At 39.2% G+C, this 21993-nt stretch overlaps 1 protein-coding gene across 1 annotated transcript in view; it reads left to right on the top strand.

Moving 5' to 3' along the window:
- LOC104510025 (E3 ubiquitin-protein ligase Midline-1) overlaps positions 1 to 21993 on the top strand; it is a gene marked incomplete at its 3' end in the record, with an annotated part of 66549 nt that overhangs the window by 29230 nt on the left and 15326 nt on the right. The gene's annotated exons all lie outside the window — the stretch shown is intronic.

The following is a 21993-nucleotide window of genomic DNA, read 5'->3' as shown; positions in this document are numbered from 1 at the left end:
GCCCCTGACTATATGCTCCCACGTGCTGTAGTGGTGATGAACAGGTGAGAGCAGGAATAACCCTTTCAGCCATGGCATGTGCTGAAGTTATTAAAATAACTTTTTGAAATGAAGTCACTAGCTGCCAAAAAAAAAAAAAAGGCAGTAAAACTAAGAGTTTTTTTCTGACTATCTGGGGAAAAGAGCTAAAACAGAGTCCTTCCTCTACTCAGAGAAACAGTGCAAGGTTTTGTGTGACAGAGTCTTTTCTGGAGTTTCAAAACCAGTCTCTCAGTCACATACCACACACTGACTTCGCTAATTAATTCCTCTCTTTAAAATTGCATCTACCATAAATAAAAGATGCAAGAATGTCGTAAGCTTTGTCTGTGTCAATTCATTTCTTTCCCACCAAGGAACTAACCCCACCCTGGAGTCCAGACCCTGTTGAGAATTCAGGAGCTGGGACAGTATCTCTCTGTAGTGCCATGATAGGCCACATAAGGAAACCAGCATTCATAATTCAGGTTCCTGATTATAAGCACATACACATCCAGTAATGAGTACATTGACAGTGGTCATGTGAAAGAAATGGTGTCAGATAATGGAAGTAGAAGATGCCATTGGTTTTTGTGCTTTAAAATAGAGCAAGACTTCTGGCCATATACATAAATTTAAAATAGATCTTAAAAGGGAAGTAAGACACATTGATAGCAGAGTTCATCATACCATTACAAGATAAGTAAGTAGGACACCATTATATTATCAGGTTTAATGAGTATGCAACATTAATTTGCAGCTGGAGTTGGCTGTTTTGCAAATTGAATCATGTTTGACCAAGGAGATGTTATCACACACCTCAGCTTGTGCTTTTCTGAGAACTGGTACCAGTTACACAGTTACTCTAGTCCTTCCCTTTTTCTTTTATCATCACATGTTGTATCAGATGCTGACTATACGTTTTTCCTTCGTAAATTCCTCCCTCCTTTTAATATCAGATCATCAGTAAAAAATAGTGATTTCTATAATTACGTGTTACAATGCTTAAAGGGACTTGGTGAGTCAATTACTTTGTAGTGAATACTCGAGATGCTGGCTTTGGTGTGAAGACTGCCTTGCAATTTCTGCCCCTTCAGCACTTTGCTCTGCCCCCTCTGTCACAGATCATCACCTCCTCAGCTTTTCTGCAACAACTTTCTGCGGACCTGTCTTGCAAACTGGATCTCTTCTACTTGTTTAAAGTATATTCCCATCCCCTCCTCCTTTATATCAGAGGTTTATTTCTAACCCAGACCTGCCTTAAAGGACATCCACACAGACTGGTGCCAGGAGGGGTAGGGCAATGGGGAGGACAGGCCTGTACATCTTAAACTGGCCTTGTAATCACAGCCAGTGACAGCATCATGCTAAAGGCTCTTCATGTTCAGTGTTCTTGTAATGCTTGTGTCTAACCAGTCCCAGTCAGTTGACTGGTGCATGCTGAGATTAACTGGTTGGACTCGATGATCTTAAAGGTCTTTTCAACCTAAAAGATTTTTTGACTCTATGATTGTACAGGCTGCCAGAACATTGGTAGCGGCTGCTCCAGCCCCACAAAAACCAGCAAATTCCAGTACATGGAGGGTGGCTGTGGAAGACCTCTGGGTACTGCCCTCAGATCAGTTTTGCATTGCCTCATTAGATAGAGTTAGGCCAATATTGCTTTTTTTTCTTTTATAGGTGAAGGAACTGAAATACTCAGTGATGTGATGTGGCAAAGGCCAGAGAATAAACATCACTCCTGGGAATAAAAATCAAGACAAAACGTATGTGAAAAACTTCCTCTGTAGTTTTTTTTCCTATCAGCCTGTGCTCTAAATAATAGGGCTCTAATAAGGAGTTTGTGGATTTTGGTTTTGTTTTTTTTTTTTTTTTTTTTCCCTTTGCTGGATGTTACCAGTCAGGAAGGCTTTTTCCTTAAGACAAGAAAGGGACATAGTAAACCTGTTACTTTTAAAAGCATGCTTACTGTGCACTATTGCTGTGTGCCATTTCCAGAATCCCTTAAAAAAATGGCAAATCTTGTTTTGCTGAAGTATTTTTTTCACAAGGTAATTGGGATTTTCTGGGAAATCTCTGTGTGGGTTAAGTCAGACATATGAATTTTATTTTTCAAAAGCAGTTTTTCTTCCAGACAGTGACTTATTCCATGGACAAATAGCAATATCTAGCAGGATAACAGAGATGGCTAGCACTGAATAAAAGGATTTGGGGAGAACATTTCTCCTTTTTCATATGCAAGTATTGGATGAATACTAAAATGTCTCTAAACCAGCTAGCAGAGTTAGGCCATGGCTGTTCTAAGTGGTCTGAATTTGTCTCTGGATATAAGGAATACAGAAAAGTTTGGTGATCCTAGTATTAACACCTAACTGTGGTTGGGTTCTTTTTCCATTGTGTAATATTTTCACCAGTTTTGGCCTCAGTACAAGATACAGGGGGATAGGCTTTAGATATAGAAACATGGGTGACTGAAGAGGATGAGTTTTTACCTGATAGCTTCACAAGTTCAGAATGGGCCTTGCATTTAGGAGTCCAAGTCCCTTTGAAATTAATAAGCGTTAGATATGAACAACTTCTTTTCAGATCTGTATTCTAGATGCCTGCTTCTCTAGGCATTTATGAACATCCCACAAAGAATGTATTTGCGATCGCAGCCAACATACCTTTGAAAAACGTGTCAATGCATTGAGCCTGCTATAACACTAGCTGCCTCTTTACCTGGTTGTAATCCAGATGAGAGCCTGGGGACTGGACATACACACAGATTGGAAATCACTGAAGTTCAATGCCGTTCACACTGATGGTCTCAACGCTGTACAGACGAGTTGCAGGGGCAGCTGGGCTGTAATGGCATCCTTGACTGGGTTGTATCTGGTAATAAAAATGGAACTGAAATGCAGTGAACATCACACGTTCATAGTTAACATTTTATCATGCTTTTGAAGGACTTTAATAGGCAAAACTTTCAGTTTTTTGGTGTTGCCTGTGTTGCCAGGTGGCTGGACACAAGTTTTGAATGGTGATGATTGTAGGAGCACATGACATACGCAGGTATGAGGGCGATGGTGGCTGAGCCAGGACAGTGTGGGCAATATGGCTAATCTGGGGACAAGTCCCTGCAATGTAGCATGTGTCTTGGTGTCAGGGCAGAGCAAGGTCTCTCCCACTGTGATTCCAGGTGCCAGAGGGAGCTGTCCCCAAGAGCTGGCTACAGCCTAGCCCACCTTAAACCTGTTTGATGCGTATCCACTGAGTAGAACACTAGAAAAACGTAGTTTTCTGGTCTGTTTTCCCATTCTTATGACAAAGTTATGCTACTGCTTTGCTAAATCTTACGCTTCAGATCTGTCATTATACTTGACTGCCTTATAAAACTCAGTGCTCTTCATATTTTTAATGTAAGCTTTTAAATGACTCATGTAGAACTTTAGGCTTGTATGTTGGATTAAGTAGCATAGCCTCAAAAATGAGATAGGAGATATCTGTGGGAAATTTGTCATGATAAATATAATAAGATACCTTATCTGTTTTTTTCAAAATAAATATCAGAAGCACAGTTAACAGGGACACATTCTCAGCTGACATAAATAATTGTCAGAGCCACAGTTTACATCAGCCAAGGATCAGCCCCTTAAAAGCAGATGCTTAAAATTCTAGTCACTTTCCAAAGCAACAAATTGCTGTGGGCCAGAACTGTCACATATTTTGTGAGGAAAGACATTTTGTGAAATAATTGTAATGTGGGAAATGAAACCACATTAATTTCTTCTTTGATTGGCAATGTCAAAAAAGAGAGACAAAATAAAACCAAACAAACAAACAACACCCCCCCCCTCCCCCAAGATTACAAACTCCAGAGAGTCTTCTATTTGGAGAACTTATTAATAAGAATAAGAACACTAAAACCTCAACCTAACTAAAGCTGATGACAAGTTGCAATGTATTATATAAATAATAACATCCTCTAACACCGTGCTGACTTGGAGAGAGTAAAAAGCTGATCCTTACACTGAAATATCCTTAACAAAAATGAAAACCTAACAATCATATTAACACTGCAGCCTTTTATTAATTAAAAGCTGGATTAGGAGAACAAGTGCTTTATTTTAGTTTCCTTCTCAAAGAAAGATGGGGTGAAATCCTACCTAAATCAAACCAATGGCAAAATTCATAGAAACAGAAATCACAAGTTGATAATTTAGAAGAGTATATTGATATTTCCCTTTTTTCAGTGTCTACAAAAAAGCAGCATTTCCAGAGACAACCACTGAACAGTTTTTTTACTTCTCACTTTTTGCATATAAGTAGAATTCTCACAAAAAAGAATTATGAGAAACAGTTAAAAACACAACATAGATTCCATTAGTCTCATTTATGTGAATCTGTTGTAATACATGATAGCATTTTTGCTGGCAGATGGAAATATTTTGCTAAATGGGAATGTATAGCTGATACCATAGGAATCATTTGAGAATTGTAAGAATGCTGTCTGGGGCTGACTTTTTTTCTCTGTCAATAAAAGCCCACAATAAAGGCTTGCAATATTCAACAGAGACCTCTCCTGAGAGAGACTAATTTCTAATTCCCATCTTCTTTCCATAGACTTAGACTTCCCCTTTCCTAACACCCAGTCTCAGCCTCCTTGCCCGCTCAGATCCTTTTCCAGTTGTATATGCTCAACATCCATACTCTGAGAGTACCATTTTCCTGGCTCTACATCTGTATTTATTTTGATCCTTTTCCTTTGGTTCCCAGACTGCTTGGATCTCCATGGATGCTCATCTATTTTCGGTAAGCTCCCCCCTCCCACAGACCACTGGGCTATTCCTTCCCTGGTTTCTTGCCCCAGTGGCTCTGCCCTGCAAGGTCTTATTTTCCCAGTCCTTTCCTCATCACAGTAATTCCAATTTTCAGATTCCTATCATACTGACCTTCCCCTGGTCCTTCTGCTCTGCTTCTTCCTCACCTTATCTTTCAACCATCTCTGCTTCTTTTTCATTCCTGGGGGTTATCCGTTCCAGTATCTGCCCTGCTATTTAACCCTTTCACTTCTAGGCTCTCTTGTCTGACTGTACTTCCAGAGGGACTTCATCTCACCCGAATTCCAATCTCTACATCCTTTCCCAAAGACACTCTTTGCTCTCTCTGCTTTTTCAGCTTTCTATCCCCATTTCTTCCCAGCACCTCTTTCCAATCTAGCCTCATCACAAGTAGTTTTTATCCATTGCTAGTCTGCCAGATCCCATGTCTTTGTCAAACTACTTTCGCTGTCGTTAAATCAAACTATGGCGCTTGCTTCATTTCAACTTTCAGTGAAGTTTCTGTGCAGTAACTGGTGTGTCCTTATGGGAGGAGAACAGAGGGCACAGGACAGACGAACTCTCTGCTTTTAGATCTGGAACATGACCCTGCTTTGGGTCAGCAGGTGGGAGAAGTCATTGCAAGGATACTGTAATTTGGTTTTAGTAGCCCTGAGCTCTAGCCTAGGAGTAAGATGGTGATGGTACTGTCTGGAGCTCAGCTAGCTAGCACTGGCAATCTTCAGGGCTTTTCGTTGAAAAACTCTGATGTACAATTTTTTTTAGATTTTGCTGAAATATGGAAGGATTGGCAGCAAAAGGCAAAAAGGCACATACCTGGTACAGAAACCTCTCCTGCCAAATTTAAGTCCAGCTTTCAAAGCACTGAAGCAGCAGAGCAAGACTTTATAATCGATGGCAGCGTATTTCCCCAAGCCTGTTTTGTGAAAATAGCTGGTGGTTTTATTTGGCATTTTCACAGAAATAAAGATTAAATAAAATCAGGCCAAGGAGATACTGTAACTGGAAAAATTAGTCTGGAATAACTAAAGCTTAAATAATGGGAAATGTCAAATGTGCATAATTGTAGGTGAAACTACAATCCCGGCTGGTATGAGTAACAGCTTAAAGAAGTCTGAAATATGTTCTGAATAGTTGAGGATAAATTATGAACTGAGCTGCATCTCTGGAAATCATCTGATTCCTACATTCAGCTAGTGGCTGCATTTAGCCCTTTGTGTATAGCAAAACTTCTACTTTTAACACTTGCTGCAGGCAGACATTGTAAATTCTCAGCTTTCTAAGGCCAGACATGACCACAGTAATTGCAGAATCTGACCTCGTGCAAGAGAGACTGCAACATTTTGCATACTAATCTTCCTACTTGACTCAAAACTCACATTTGAACAAGATAGATGTTAGCATATCTAAATCCAGTTATCAATATGCATGTGTTGGTGGGGGGGCTGTTTCCTGTGTTGGATTCAAGAGAAGAGCCTAATGGCTGTAATGACATGACTGTATCTTAATGGGAACACACCACTAGCAAAACATTCCAATTAACAGGGGATGTACTGAGCTGAAATAAATGGTTTTAAGTGATGATCAGCCTGGTGTGAAATTATAAATTCCATTGTTAGTATCAAAATTACTAATTACAGCTCTGATGCAGAATAGCACTCAAATTTTTGAATCTGTGGGACTAAACTGAAAATGCTTTCAGCCTTTTGCAAGACCTCCAGGGAGAGATGAAGAACATGCAATTCTTAGCTTGCATTTTTACTTAATTGGTGCATTATTTCAGTACAAAGTATTATATAGTATTTCTTTCATCTTCCTCCAGTCTGTTTTTTAAACTGAGTTTCCACAGGATGTCCTAATTAGGAGACCCATACTGTATACCCTCAAAAGAATTAAGGATTTCACTTCAGCTAAGTGGCATTTTTCACTGTGGAAAAAAACACTATTTAATGGGACCGAGAAAAACAGGGCAGCCAGGCTGTTCAGGGAAAACAGGGAAATAGGCACAAGTTTTATATAAGGATTTGTAATTAGGTGGTACTCTTTTCTTTACACTTTTCTAACACTGTTTAGTACTAAATTCCCTTAATTTAATTTGTACTTCTATGTAAAGCAATCCATACACATTTTAAGGCTTTTTCCCTTTTGCCCTACAGCTTTCATATCGAGCAAGCAAATGTTAAAAGCAGTTAAAAGCAGGCTTGAATCTGTTCTCTCCATTGTTGGGGTTTTAAATTCAAGCTTTTTGAAACTTTCATGCCCATCAGTGCAGCCCAGGAGCACTAAACCATAACTGTCTGGTGCCATATGATGACAAAGTCTTGAAAAAAGAGTGGCAATTTTTCCACCCTTGCTTAAGGTGCCCAACCAAGGGTGAATAGGCGAAAATAAAACGGAGTTTTTCTTTTAAGTAGAGTACATGAAATAGTAAAGGCTGAAGATGGGTTGCAGCTCCTGGTTCTATTTATCATCTCTCACAATTGCCTTGAAAACATCCCTTAATACATTACAGTCTTTTTCTTTATGACAGTTTCCAGGTGAAGAAGAAAATGTGTGATGTATCTGTACTTGTACACTACCAAGAAAGTATATTATTCGTGAAAACATGATAACCTGCAGAAGATAAGAACTCAAAGAATAGATTCAGTTAGTTACTATAACAAGCTGTGTAGTGATATTATGCAGTCATGGTTGACAGTGTACTTTAAATAGTGGAGTGAAATGTACAAAAAGAAGTTGGCACCTGTGTACTATAATGATGGGCGTATTAAGCATATCTGATAAAGCTTACAAGCTTATCAAAATCCTGAAATGTCTCATTGAATATGTAAAACAAAATCTTAAATTCACAGATATTTCTTAGTTCCTTGTACTTTTATGAAAAGCACATTTGCTTACTTCATACTTGGGTATTATCAGTCTTGTAGCTCTGGTGAAAGATTAAATAGTGCAGAAGAAAGCTTCTAAATAAATATGCTTCATGAAATTATTTATATAAAAATTATTTAACAACTGTCTATCTTAAAAAATCTTCAGATTTTCACAATTTTAGTAAAATTTATGATTTATGAAGATAAGTATCTTAATTACAGAATTACAGAATAATTTAGTTTGGAAGAGACCTTTGGAGTTATCTAGTCCAGCTCTCTTCACAATGAGGAAAGGTTGCTTAGGGACTAAGTATTTTGAGTATCTTCAAGGCTGGAACTCCACAGCCTCTTTGGGAATCTCTCCCAGCATTTGAACACCTTCAACATGACAACAGATGCCTTTACTGTGAAAGCACATGGTCAGCTTGTTGTGCACCAGGATCCGTGGGGCCTTTTCTGCAATTGTTGTGGTGAATGGCTGTTTTACCAAGTACAGTGTTTCCTTAGAGAAAATCATCGGATCGTGCTATTAGATGCATTGCTTTTGCAGTGATTTCCTGTTCTTTCGTTCACCTTTGATTTTAGTCTTAGTTGTTCGACCCCAAGTCTCAAAAGTATTTTTGATGTACAAATTTCATATGTACCTCAGACATTTCTGAAGGTACCTGTAGAGAGCTCTGCAAAATGAAGTGAACCAGACTTGTACTTACTTTGAAAAGCAGCCAGCAGCCAATGTCAGGCAGTGGAGACATACCGCAGTGCATGTTTAGTAATGGGAAGGTACAGCCTTACAGGTCTGGACAAACCCATCAAGAACTACTGAAATCTACTTTTTCTCAAGCCTGCACTTTCAACATTACCTTCAGCATCAAGACAGTAATATTTCATAAAATGTTTCTGAGGTACCAGTTGTAGAAGTCTGAATTGGGAATGTTTATTCCGTAAGTTTTCAGTTAGATTGTGTGTCAGTGGACTGTGGCAAGGGCAATGTACTTCTGTTGTGTTTGACATAGCCTAAGGATCTTTGAGCCATTGCTTTTGCCGTGATCCGTAATCATGTATATGTTTTTTGAGCCATAGTTTGATATCAAATATGCCAGTACTACTCTGACAACAAAGTAAAATTAAATGGTGTCTTGAGCGCTCAGATTACTTGTTGGTACAAGCATGTGTTACCAATATGTGGTATCTCTGGTGGGAGGGACCTTCTTAACTTTACTGGCTTCTGATGAATCTCATTCAAAGCCCACTGACTCAGGAGAAAAACTAGTGTAGCCTTCAGTGGGTTTTGGGTTAAAGGCATTTGATCTTAGGGAAATTGAATAATCTGTAAAATAAGGATCATTATTTTTCTTTCTTCTAAAAGTAATTGAAATTCATAGAAGGAAAGTACAAAGTATGTACTATTACTGTTTTATCTCTATCAAGAAAACTGGTTTTATCAATTTTTATTTAATTACTTCACTGAGTAATTAAAGGCCTTTTAAGGCCTCATGTATTCGGTGTTTCTTTTGTTTCAGTTGAAACAAGCTGGTTACTATGGAAATAAAGACATTGCAAGATTTGAGTTGCTATTAGCTTTGGGAACAAATACATTATTACAAAAACAAAACCCTTCTGAGGTATTGAACTATGCAGTCGAATGAAGTCCTTAATAATTAACAAATTCTGGGTAACAGCTAGTTTTATGCTGTGTGTGGAATAGGAACCACTCTAGCAGAAACAAATGAAAAAAATGAAAGTTAATGGAGCTGTCATTTCAGTATTCAATAATATTATCTAGAATATACAATTTCCCAGATGTAATTCCCATATCCTGCATGAACAGTTATAACAAAGTGAAAGGCTTACTGATGCCAACGTGGCTTTTCCTGTCACAGTGTAACTGCAAAATGTATACACTTCTAGATACAGCAGAGCAGTTGGGAAAATAAAGCTGCCCTCGACATGACTGATGTGGGCAGTATATGGCGTAGTCCTCCTGGCTGTTTGCACAATTATTTTCTTGGCCATCTCACAGACCTGCCTGTTTATGCATGGGGCAAACGGGCATACATGCGTGCAGAAGGGACCTAAGCCACTCAGTCTGGGAGAGCCTGATGACCTGAGGGTTGACTAACGTTCCTGCACTAAACTGGAGATACCAGCAAAAGGGGACTGGCCCAGTAGGAATTAGAGAGATGTCAGTTCTCCTCTCCCATACATAGATCATTTTTGTGTTCTGCGTCAGGAAGGAGTTGCATAATTGAAATGGTCTCCAACTGGGCAAATCAGCTCAAAATACAGGTAAGGAGCCAAGCGAGCTAGAATAAGAGCTCAAGCAAACCCATAGGTTGATTTCACTGTAGTATTTGCTAACACACCCATATGCCTACACAGGTCTCTTCACGCACACAGTCACACTTAAAAACATGACTCAATTAAGGATAAAGATCTTTAATAAATATACTTAATAAATCATCAATCATAGAACACACCAGTTTGGAAGGGATGTCAAAAGATGATCTGTTCCAACCTTTTATGGGAAAGGGAGCCTAGATGATGTTGTCTAGACTACCTGTTAAGTTACATCTTGAAAACCTCCAGTGATGAGAACTCTACCATGTCCCTAGGGAGGTTGTTACAATGAATGATTTGTAAAAAATTATTTACTTCACGATGAAACCTCTCCTGGTGCAACTTGTATTCATTGTCTCTTGTCTTCTCCATGTGGCTTATTGTGAAGAGCGAGCCTCTGTCCTCTTTGTAGCCACTCTTTAAGGACAGGAATATTGTGATGAGGTCCTCCCTGAGCCTTCTTTTCTCCATGGAGAAGGGACCTAACTCCTTCAGTCAAAACTCTTTCAATCAAGGAAAAGAATAAAGGCAATGAAAGAGCTATAGTTTTATGGAGTGTTTTAAATACTGTTGAGTATACAAAATCAGGCTCAGCCCTCAATCAGTATTGTGTGACCTCAAAATGCTATTGTTAAGCATGCACAAAAATACAGGAGATGACTCTGTGTTCTCCCTCTACACCTTTGGTACATTGCATGACTTATTTTTTCCACGTTACAGAACATGTATGAGTACCTATGTAAATGCATACTTCTTTGTTTATATTTTATACGACTAAGGAGAACACGTTTGTCACAGAGTTGGTAGGCCTGGCTCTCAGGAACAACTGATGGAGAAAATACAAACCTAAAGTTATGTACTGGGTGAATTAAGTCCATGTCTTTTCTATGAAGAAAACTTTGTCTGAGATTAGAATCAAAATTAGTTAATTAAAATCCCCAAATAAATACTTCCATGGGCTTTACAGATTTTATATCTTTCCAAAGTGCCATGAAAATCATATACTTATCAGCAATGGCTCATGTTTTCAGCGGAAAAAGTTTGCCAGCCTTGATAGTAGGGGAAACTTCAAAGGCTGTGATAAATCAAATGAATATTTTGTCTGGAGGAAGTCTGTATAAATTGGCCATGTTATCTAAATGTGTCAAATGAAATGTTCAGATCTCCCTCTCTTCCTCAAGGAATAATTGGATTTACATTTCTCTCCGAATTGCTAGTCTTTTCCCCAGAATGTAGACACATACATTTTTTATTACCTGAATGCCTGTCATGATAAATGGTTATAGAAAAGGGACCAAAGCTATACAGGAGACTTCAGGCAGGCTGATTCTACATTTTCCTGCTGTTAGCCCACCTGATGTGAAACTGATCAGCTGGCTGCGTAAGACTAGCTCTGTTCTGCATCCCTAATTTTGATATGCTGGGCTGGATAAGATGAAAGGGTCTAAGATTCTTTGTAAATCATTCAAAGTTAAGTTAGAGGGTTCATTACTCACACATGAGTTCTTCTAGTGGACCATCATCTCTGCATTTGGCATTCTGGAGGAAGGAAGAGGTAACAGGAAAATGGCACTTTAAGATTATCTTGATTTTTTTTTTTTTTTTAAAGTTTCTAAGGTTTGAAAGCAGGGTTGGGTTACACCTATCGCGTGCTGTTCTTATAGAAAAGGGACTGTGGATTCAGATATTTTATTTTTTGGTTTTTGTAAGTATTTTGTTCATAATTGGACGTTTATGAAATTTTAGCATATATATGTACTTGAAAATTGTTTTGGTTTTCTATGCATTAAATGCTGTCTTTGCAGATGCCAGATTTGCCAGATTTACTAATGCAAATTTGGATGCTTAATGTTAAGGCCAAAGACGACTCATCTTATCCTTAATTTATTAATAAAATATTCAAGGTCTCTTCCTATGAGAACCTGCAGGTTTTGATTGTTCCAGTTCTCTTAAAAAGAGAATATGCAGATCTTTCCTTAGTGTTCTGCCTTTCAGCTGAGAATCTGAAATGTCAGGAAAACAGAGGAAGTTCCAACTCAGGAGCTGCAGTACAAAATAATGCGTTAGAAACTGGAACAGTGATAGATAAACCTGTGCTTGTGCAGTGCGAGTTTGTATTCTTGTAGGCACATGTATTTCGGCTTCTATTTACACTTTTTTTCTAAGAATGGCCTTTGACTTCATGTGATGTGATCTATCACCTTGCCAAACTACAGCAGAATTTTTATTTTTTAACCGTAGGCTTTAAATGTCTTGAGAGACCGGAGTTCTGTGGTGCTACTAGGAATATATTGCTACGGTCCACTGACTTACCAACAGATGTTTTACCCCGGATATGTTTTCAAGCTGTGTGTAAGCTGAAGCAAAAAATGGAAAATAACCTTTAGAATATAATGATGGGACTGCAAGTATTGACAAAGTAGAACTGGCTTGAGTTACGTTTAGGGTTTGGCATGCTACAAATATCATCATAGGAACATAGGAAACATAAACTACAAAAGTACTTCCAAACTTGCTTTCTTGAGCTAAAATTCACTTCTTTGAAGTATCCTCATGCAATTGTTGAACAGTATACATACAATAATATGATCAATTCATTAGTTCACATTAATGGATTTGTTCATATTAGAAAAATGATACACATCTGTGATTATCTGCAGCGCTGAAATAAGTGAAATACACAAGCCTGCTGTGGCCTCCCGATGGTATGTTTGCATTTGGTTTGCTGGTTTTTTTTAGTCATTCCATATACATTGTCAATGGTTGTTAAGTAACAATGTCCTTGAATTATTGGCCCCATAAATGATAGCTGGATTAACATTTAATTGATTATTGGATTTTAATCTGTTTGAGTATGCACTTCAGTAGGGACTGAAATGTAGTATCTTAGCAGGGGAAGGAAAGGAATTATTTCTGTAGATGCTTCCCTGGCTGTAGCATGTCCCTCTCCTCCTGAGCATTTTTTTGAGCATCCAAGTTGCTTTCAGACCTTCCACACAGAAACTCTTGGCACTGTGCAGTGCCAGCAAAGCAAGAGCCAGCAACTGCATTCAACTGAGGCTCATAAAATCTATTAGGAAGTGAGGGGCACATTGTAGCAGCAGCTGGGCAGGTCACAGCATTAAACAAAGAGAAAGGGGCAAAATACATACATGTTTTGGAAGTAGGAGGGGTGAGGGAGATCAGGATGTCTGGGAATGGAGTTGGATCCACTGCTGAGGCAAGGGGAGGAAAAGCTTTTAGTTTTAGACATTCAGTGAGAAAGGATGATGTTTCACCCTGTTGTTGGTTTGGTTTTCCTCTTTTGGGGTTTGGATGGGGGTTTTTTGTTGGTTGCTGAATTTGAAGTCTGGAGTTGATCTCTGATGAAGTATTGGCAGTAAAGTTTAGGCAGGTCGGAACAGAAACTTTACCTGAGAATGACAGAAATATGAAACAAAATCTGATTCCAAATAATGATTTTTACCTTGCAATTTATACTCAATATTTAGTTTAAAGTCAATCCACCACCTTGTATTAGTAAGTGTTTTAAGTATGTAATTGTACTAACATTTTTTAACATTATTATATGGTTTTATGCGTAGCAACTTGTAGAGTCAAAGATTTAAACGTAACAACTCTGCAGCTGAAATCTGTGTCAAGGATGATTGCTTTCCTAACTCCTAAATTCAAGAGTTGATGTTTGGTCAAAAGCTTTGCACAGAAAAATACTGATAAATTATTTTATCAGGCCAGGTTAACAAGTATTTTAGATGAATACTTAAGCCTGCTTTTCAAAAACTACTTAAGCCCATGTCTAAACTTTAAAACTATGAGTAACTCAAGTTCACCATACCAAACTTCTTTCTACGCAATATAGTAGAGGGTTTTAGTTTACTGAATAGGAAATAGAGCAAATGAAGAGAAGAAAACACAGAGAGATTTACACTTCTGTCTAGACCAAGCTCCAACTGCGGGCAGCAAGGCAATGAACATGTGCCAGAATGAGAACTAAACTGGATGGATGCCAACTTTTTTACTGCGAGTAACCTCTTGCAGCTGGAGCCTATTCACTGGAAGGAAAAGGCAGAGTCACCAATGACTTCAGTGGCGCAAAACCAGAGCGCTCCAGAGTGAATGAATTAGCTCATGGTGTACTTGGCAAAATCCTGGAGAGTTTATAAATGCAAAAAATACCATAAAATGCACTTTGTTTAGTATGATTCACCCTAAGTCAGAGTTGGGTCTTTCTGGTTGATGGGTTGGTTGACACTTGCCTCATGCAACATGCCGTTGGACAGTGGGATCAGCAGTTTCCAAAAGAGGTGCTGTGCTCTGGCCTCACTTGGACTTACTGATGGTGCTTATACGGCTCCTAAAATGCTGCCAGAACAACAGCTGGAAATCTGTTGTGTTCACAGATGCACCTGTTTCCTCATGATAGAGGAGCTGCACAGAAAGTTACTCCCATTTCTTGAATAAATTCCAGCTGGTGGTCTGTTCAGCCCAACTGCTAGATGCTGCACCAGTAGCAGACAAAGCCAGTGTGTGCCCTGGGTGTCCCAGTCCCTCCAGCTGTGCCCAGGGATAGACTTTAAGCTTCATTCTCTGGATGGACAATTAAGATCCTCAGGAGGGCAATCTATAGAGGTCCTCCAAAGTGCTGTTTGCTATACTGAGAAATATCAATGCAGATGAGTGCAGTTGCCTGAAACGGCAGCTTTGCTACAGGCCAGCGGAATGAGTTTGGTTTGTAACAGCTCCATGGGTCTGCAGCCTAACACAGACCAAATCACCATGTTGATCTTCTCTGATCCTCCCCTATCTAGATGTCCTTTCTAACCTGCCAGTTTTGCATAACTGTTTTTTATACATACCTGGTTAGATAAAAATGGAATTTTTCAACCGCAAAATGCAGTAATATGTACTGACTGATTAAAACCAGATTTTTTCCATAATGCAATCTCTTAAATAAAATACAAACTTTCAGAAATGTTTAGGCAGACATCTGTAGAAGCCAGGGCTTTAATAACACTGCATAAATTGTGGTTCTTCAGATGAGCTTTTTGTTTTCCCTTCATATAAATGTCTGTCATTAGTTATGCACAAAACTCAGAACTTCAGTTTTTGGAAGGAATACTTCCCAGGTCTTGCTTGTGCAAGATTAGATTAGGCAGGAGCCTTTGTTTTGAACCCCTGGTTTCAAGTACATTCCATGTCCTGGGAGGTTGGAAGTGGATGCAGCCAGGATGCTGCAGGACATCTGTGCAACAGTTCAAGTTCTCCTTAACCCCTGTCATTGCACTGGATTAGCCCATGGGGAAAAGAATGAGCTTATGAACCCTCTAGCTCTCTAAAATAACTCTTAAATTACATACTTTAAATGCAGGGTGTCTGGTGTTTGTTGTGCTCTTTTAACACTTCAGCTTCCAGCTTGACTACGACATTGAAGCAAAAAAAAATCAAAATAATACGTGAGGGCCTCACATATGTCTACAGTTTTGCAAACCTTTATTTAACTCACCTATCAGTCCAAGACTGGTTTTGGTTTTTAATTTAGTCAAATACTTAATCTAGCCTTTCTTGATCCTTGATTCCTGATTATTATTCTGGTCCTTCTTTGATTAATGACTCATTAGAAATAGGGCTGAACCAACCCTCCAGATCCCAGCCAAGCCAACATTTGGATATATCTTCTAACAGTTTAATTGAAATGGGAATATCTAAAAAAATTGCTTGTCCTATATAGTCAGAATTGTTACTGTCTAAACTGGGACAAAGTTCTTCCAATATTTGAATGCCCTCAGAAGACAAATTGCTTTCTCTGTTTAAAAGAAAATATTTCTTTTTTGTATGTCTATTTTACATTACAATATCAAAAATACCTAAGTGATGTCAGCTCCATTGGCCTGCGTTCTTGGTAGCCATGGTCCCTGTTAGAGGCAGAATAAAGTGTATATATTGTTTCTTTCCCAAACCTAATGCTGTACATCAAAGGAAAACTTTTGCTATAGTGTACTATATGAGGTTCTCGTCCTGTCCTTTTTCCTCAGAGGCCCCAGCGGTGAAATTACTCTTATGCTCTGAGGAAGGGAGAAGCAGCAGTGAAGGAAGGGTGAAGAGCATGACAGCAAAGCAACTCAGCAGGCAGATTAGTGTAGTTAAATCAAAGAGCAGAGCCATGGCTGCAAGTGGCAAGCACCCATGGTATATTTGAGGACACGGCTTCGCAGAAAAGTGAGACTGCAATTGTAGGTTTTCCCTAGAATACCGTCCTCTCAGTTAATAAGATGTTATGTGGTTAAGAACCCAAAATGCCTGGATTTCCTTTAATTTTCAATGTTCCATTTTAAATAAGAGTTCATTAAAAAAAAAAACACAACATTTTTATGAAATATGGAAATAGGCCCAACTTAGTTAACTATCATTTGAGTCATAGTGGCTTCAAATGCAGTTATTTTTATTGCATTTTTAATAAAAATATTACTGGACAATTAATTAACAGTGCGATATCTCATGGGTCTTTCCTTGCGATATACTGCAATCACTTGAGGTAAAAACCTTAGTCCCCAGGAGTATATCAACATTATAGCTGTTACTTCTTTCCACACAGAAATGTGGAGTGCAGTTGTCAAGCCCTGCACATTTGAGACTTGAGGTCAATCATTCCTATTAACCGCAAATGTTACCATTCCCTGGCTGGAGAAATACAGGGTCGAGCGTGTGTATCCTACGGAAGAGTAGTCATCTGTTTGAGGACAAGCGCACAGAATAAGAATTAGCTTAAGTTTTTCCATGTGCACCTGGCATGTCTGTTTAAATAAAGAACACCAAAGGAAACGTACATCCAAAACCAGGCTCAAAGCCATGCTTGATACTCCGGCAGTTCTGGAATTGATTGGCAGCGTTTTTAATAGGTTAGATGCAAGTCCTGGAGGCAACAGACCTAGTTCATAGGGTGTGTCACCACAAAGAGGTGGAAACGTAAGCAGAGCACAGGCAGGTGTAACTTCTTTGAGACAGGAGGAAAACCAGTTGCAGTGAAGATGTGGCTTTATGCCCTTCGTTAGGGACAGGGTGTGTATTTATGATCTCCAGCCAGCCTGCGTGTGCTGAAGACTGGTCTGCAATGTCAACACCACCCTGGTTGCCCCGCTAGCTTGAGTAAATTAGGATACAATTAGACTTTTGCTTTGTGGTGTTTTATTCCTCGTCACTGTTTTACTGCAGTGTAACTGTGTGGCTTCTGGCTGCACACCAACCAAATCTGAAAATATATACTCTGTTTCATTTTGACCGTTTGTAAAGATTGATGGGTGGCTGTGCTTGTCATGAAGCCTATATAATTACCTAACCTAATTTCCACTGTGTAGGGCTCTGATAAGCCCAGAAGGATGTCCAAAGTTGTTTTCTTCTTTAAACCAGGAAGTAATCTCAAAATACGCCTGACCCTGCTCAGTTCTACACCAGGAGCAAAGGAAATGCAAACTGCTGTCAATGTTTGCTGCTGAAGGGCTTTCATCATGATTGATTTGATGTAAATGGTGAGCCAGGCTGTTGTTACAAAGTACTGTCCCATGGTGTGTGAGTCTTAGCACATGCTGCAGTTCCAGTGGATTGGCTCTCAAAACCTTCCAGTAAGCAGTGAGGGGAAATATAAATGCATGAAATGGCAGAAAAAAGAATATTTTTAATGAGAAAAAGACAGTGGCTTTACTTCAAATGGAATTTAAAATCTCAGTGTAACTGATAGCTATATGTTTTATCTTGTGGCCCTTTGAATAGACGTTTTTTATGCATCAGGAAAATCCCTTTGAGAAGAAGATTTCGGGGATGTTGCTGTTTTCTGTGCTGTGACGTAAAGCAGGAGCACACAAATCAGCATTTTTCTTCCTAAGAAGCTGACATTAATTTATTTTGACAGCATTTTCAACCCATATAGTAGCTTAAGACTATCTGTTTGTGCGACCTTCCGATGTTAGACAAGCGATGCTTTGCGTGAGACTGTTAATTTGGCAAAGGGCATGGGTTCACATTTGGTTTTCATAGACTGATAGATTTAAAGGCCAGAAGAGACCATTATGATCATCTAGTCTGACCTCCCACTTCAGTCAGGGCACAAGCCTCACGCAATCGTTACTGCAACAAGATCATGACTTCAGTGTGAGCTAGACAGCAGCTTAAAGAAGGCGTCCAGTCCTCAGTTGCCTTCCTCTAATTTTTAGCATTAATTTTTCCATCTTCAGACTCCAGTCCCTGGATCATATCATTTTATAGGCACGCAGAGTCAAAATGAAACATCATCCTCAACTGTCCTTTTCAATTATGTCTGTGATTCCATCTACTTGGATTTATCCCAAGATTATAGGGATATTTATGTCGTATAGTCATCAGACCATGCTAAATGGACAGTAAGCATTCATTTCACTTTATACTGGATATTGTAAAAACAGTTGCAAAGCACGCATGGAATGTCAAGATCTGGGGCTAGGTCTGCATTGGTAAGGCAGGAAGCATTCTGCCTGCCTTTGTTGTTTTGTGAGCAGTTTGCAGCCACTGAGTTAACATGCACGAAGCCTGTTAGAGCAAATGCACAGCAACTATTGTCCTTTTACAAACCAACCCCTGCATTTCTAGGATCAGTTTTTAATAGACAGGTAAGGATGAAAATAGGCAAGTGACCAAAAAAAAAAAAAAAGAGAGAAGGCACGTGGAAGTGTTTAAGAAATTATGATTTGTCTAGAACACTTCTAAAAATACAGTTGCAATTTGGTTTACTTAAGAAAATGACAGTAGACGATTAGGTGGGAGGAAGGAAGATACTTTGAATAAGCTTATCCTGCCACTCATATTCACGTGTAATGCAGAAACACACTTTCTCCGGACTTAAAACCTGGCTATAATTCACTATCCCAGGAATTTCAGTCTACAGCACTAGATCAGTTTTTCAAGATGGCCAGAGCTCCAAATTTGGCATTGAAGTTTCACGCAACCTGGGAAATTTCAGGAGTGGATGTGAAATGAGTTGGTGACGTTTTGGAAAGACTGAGCAAGTTAAAGTACTTCTGAAATTTAAAGTTGTTCAGGCCCTTTCTGGCTACCCCTATACAGAGTACAGAAAGTGCAGGGCTTGAACTCGGCTTCTGGTACATACTACCCTGTGGTAACCAAAGAGGTGCTGTGGTGCATATAGGAATGGAATAGGAGAAAGAACTAGAGGAAGATACTGCCAAGAGAAAATTTGGGTAAGCATACTGCAAGAATTGATCAAGTTTTATGACCTTTAAATCTTTCAAGTCAGGCCAGCTTTAAGGGCTGCCATTCAGTACTTGCCCTAGTGAAACTGGAAAGATTGACATTAACTTCAGAAAGCAGCTGCCAGGTGCTTGCTATTTAGTAATACATTAATATAAACTGATGTTCTTCAACAGAAGTATATAAAAATTCTCATACTTCTTGACTGAGAAAGACCTTGAGTACCAAACTACAAGGAAACAAAATTCCAGGCTTTCCAGTTGGAAAGTGACAGTTCATTTTTGGAATGCCTTAACTCTAATTTTTGTAAGGCAACTGACTTGATTAGTAGCTATCCTCCATTTTCAGAACTGGAAAATACAAAGGATATCAAGACACCTGCATGAAACCATAATAATATATATGGGTTTATGTCCATATTCACTGGATTGAGAACTTATTCTAAAATTCTGTTCTTTATCCAGGATTTGAAAATACCCTGGATATAATAATCTATATATAATCTATTGGTAAATAAATTTGTTTCATATAGAAATGCTTACTCTTCATGTATTAATGGCCTTAGTTGAGGACACTTTCTGAGACACTTTCAGGTTATTTAAAATCACTGCAGTATTCCACAGCAGTTTTAAGATTTTTTTTTTCCTTGTAGTATATGTAAGTCCCAACTGCTAGCATTTATCTTGTCCAGTAGTACATTTGAAATTAGGCAGTCTTAATCAAGAATATACAATTTTTTTTCTTTTAATTTTTTAAAAATAAAATATTAGGACATGTACAAAATGAATATATGGACAATAAGAAGGTATATAAATAGCATTTCAAGAGTATTTGCACATTTGGACTCCCTTAGCAAACTGTTTTTTAAAAACAAAGGTTATCTGATATTGTAACTGTATATGGTATTTTGTCTTTGCATGTGAGCCTGAGCTCTACAAAGGGATATCTAACAGCACAGCAAACGTGCCTTTGCATTTAAATGATCATTCACAGTACAGCTTATGGAAATAAAAGATACAGCTCAAATTGTTCAGTAAAGAATGCCTGTTCTTGTTACTCTTTGTTTTAATGGGCTATAAAATAAATGCAGTGTAGAAGGTATTTTTACAGCCAGTGCTTGTGATACACGATATGCATGGCTGTGCTGGGAAGAAAACGCCAAAATTACGTACTTCAAACACACATCACGCTTCTCAGAAGGGCGATATGTATGTAAAGCCATCAAAGTCCTGTGCTATCTCTAATGGAACAGGACTGACTGCTCCTCCAGTGTTTACAGCGTCAGCCCTGGTAAATGCCGAAGTATGTATGGTTCAGCAATGAAATACTGCCAGCTTCATTCGTCCAGAGCCATACGCAAGAAAGCGTAAGGAGACTGTGTGGCTGCAGAAATAGGGTGGGGGAGGAAGGAACAAAGTGGTTGAAAACAGCATGAAATAGGCAGGGAGAAACAGCGCCAGAAAACACGCGCACGCATGCGTTAAATGTGTGCACGGAGGCGGTGGAAGGGGGAAAAGGATGAGACAGGTCAGGGGAGTTAATGGTAGCTGAAGGGACTTAAGAAATGTAAGAGATACATTGTCGGGGGGAAACGTAGGTGTGTGAAGAAGGCCATTAATAAAAGATGAGGAGGGATTAAATTAATGAGAGCTCTGCAGGGACACTACAGCCCTTGTGAGGAGAGAAGCACAGGGCCCAGTTCTGGTATTCTTGTTCAGTACTTCCTAGATACCAGGGACTGCTCGGAGGATGGCTAAAAGACACAAGCTGCAGGCCAGTCAGGAACACTAAGCACGGGACTAGTCTGCCACACTTACATAGGTGAATAATTGTGAGGACCAGCTCGTCACACGAGCAGTCCCCAGGATTTTCAAAATGAAATATATGCCCCTGAAGTTACTGAAATAAATGAGTGTTTACAAACTCTGATGGTTTTGGCTGGGATAGAGTTAATTTTCTTCATAATAGTTAGTATGGGGCTGTGTTTTGGATTTGTGCTGAATAGAATGTTGATAACACTGATGCTTTAGCTGTTGGCAGTTAATGTGTTTCTAGCTTCTTCTCTACAAGAGGCTTGGAGGGGACACAGCCAGCACAGCTGACCCAAACTGACCAAAGGGACATTTCACGCCATAAAGCACCATGCTCAGGATATAAGCCGAGGGGAGTTGGCCGGGGCGGGGGAGAGGAGGATCACTGCTCAGGGTTGGGCTGTTGGTCGGGTGGTAAGCAATTGTGCTGTGGATCACTTGGTTTTGTATATTCCTGTATCTGTATTATTATTATTATTTCCTCTCCCTTTGTTGTCCTATTAAACTGTTCTTATCTCAATTCATGAGATTTTTTTCAAATTCTCTCCCCCGTCCCACCTGGGGGTCGGGGGGTGAGTGAACAGCTGCTTGATGCTTAGTTGCCAGGTGGGGGTTAAACCACAGCACAGTCAGGACTCTTAGTAATGGCTTGCTTCTTTCTTCTTCTTTTCTATGTACTCAGGTTATATTTATAGAGCTTTCTTATATCTGTAGAAACTTTGCATTACATGCAAAATCGGGACTTTTTCACACCCATGTGCTTCCAGAAGATGGAATTTCATGTAAAACAGCAGCTATCACAGGATGTATAGTATAAAGCAAGGAACTGGTAGTTGCAGGTTCCACGGTGCACCACAAGGTCCTGGTCCTAAGGCAGCCAGACCTTAGGAGGGAGCAGGG

Source organism: Eurypyga helias, unplaced genomic scaffold, assembly GCF_000690775.1.
Source record: "Eurypyga helias isolate BGI_N326 unplaced genomic scaffold, ASM69077v1 scaffold3615, whole genome shotgun sequence".
NCBI classification, from domain to species: Eukaryota; Metazoa; Chordata; class Aves; order Eurypygiformes; family Eurypygidae; genus Eurypyga; species Eurypyga helias.
The sequence above is the reverse complement of the archived record's forward strand: the minus strand, read 5'-3'. Positions and strand labels throughout refer to the sequence as shown.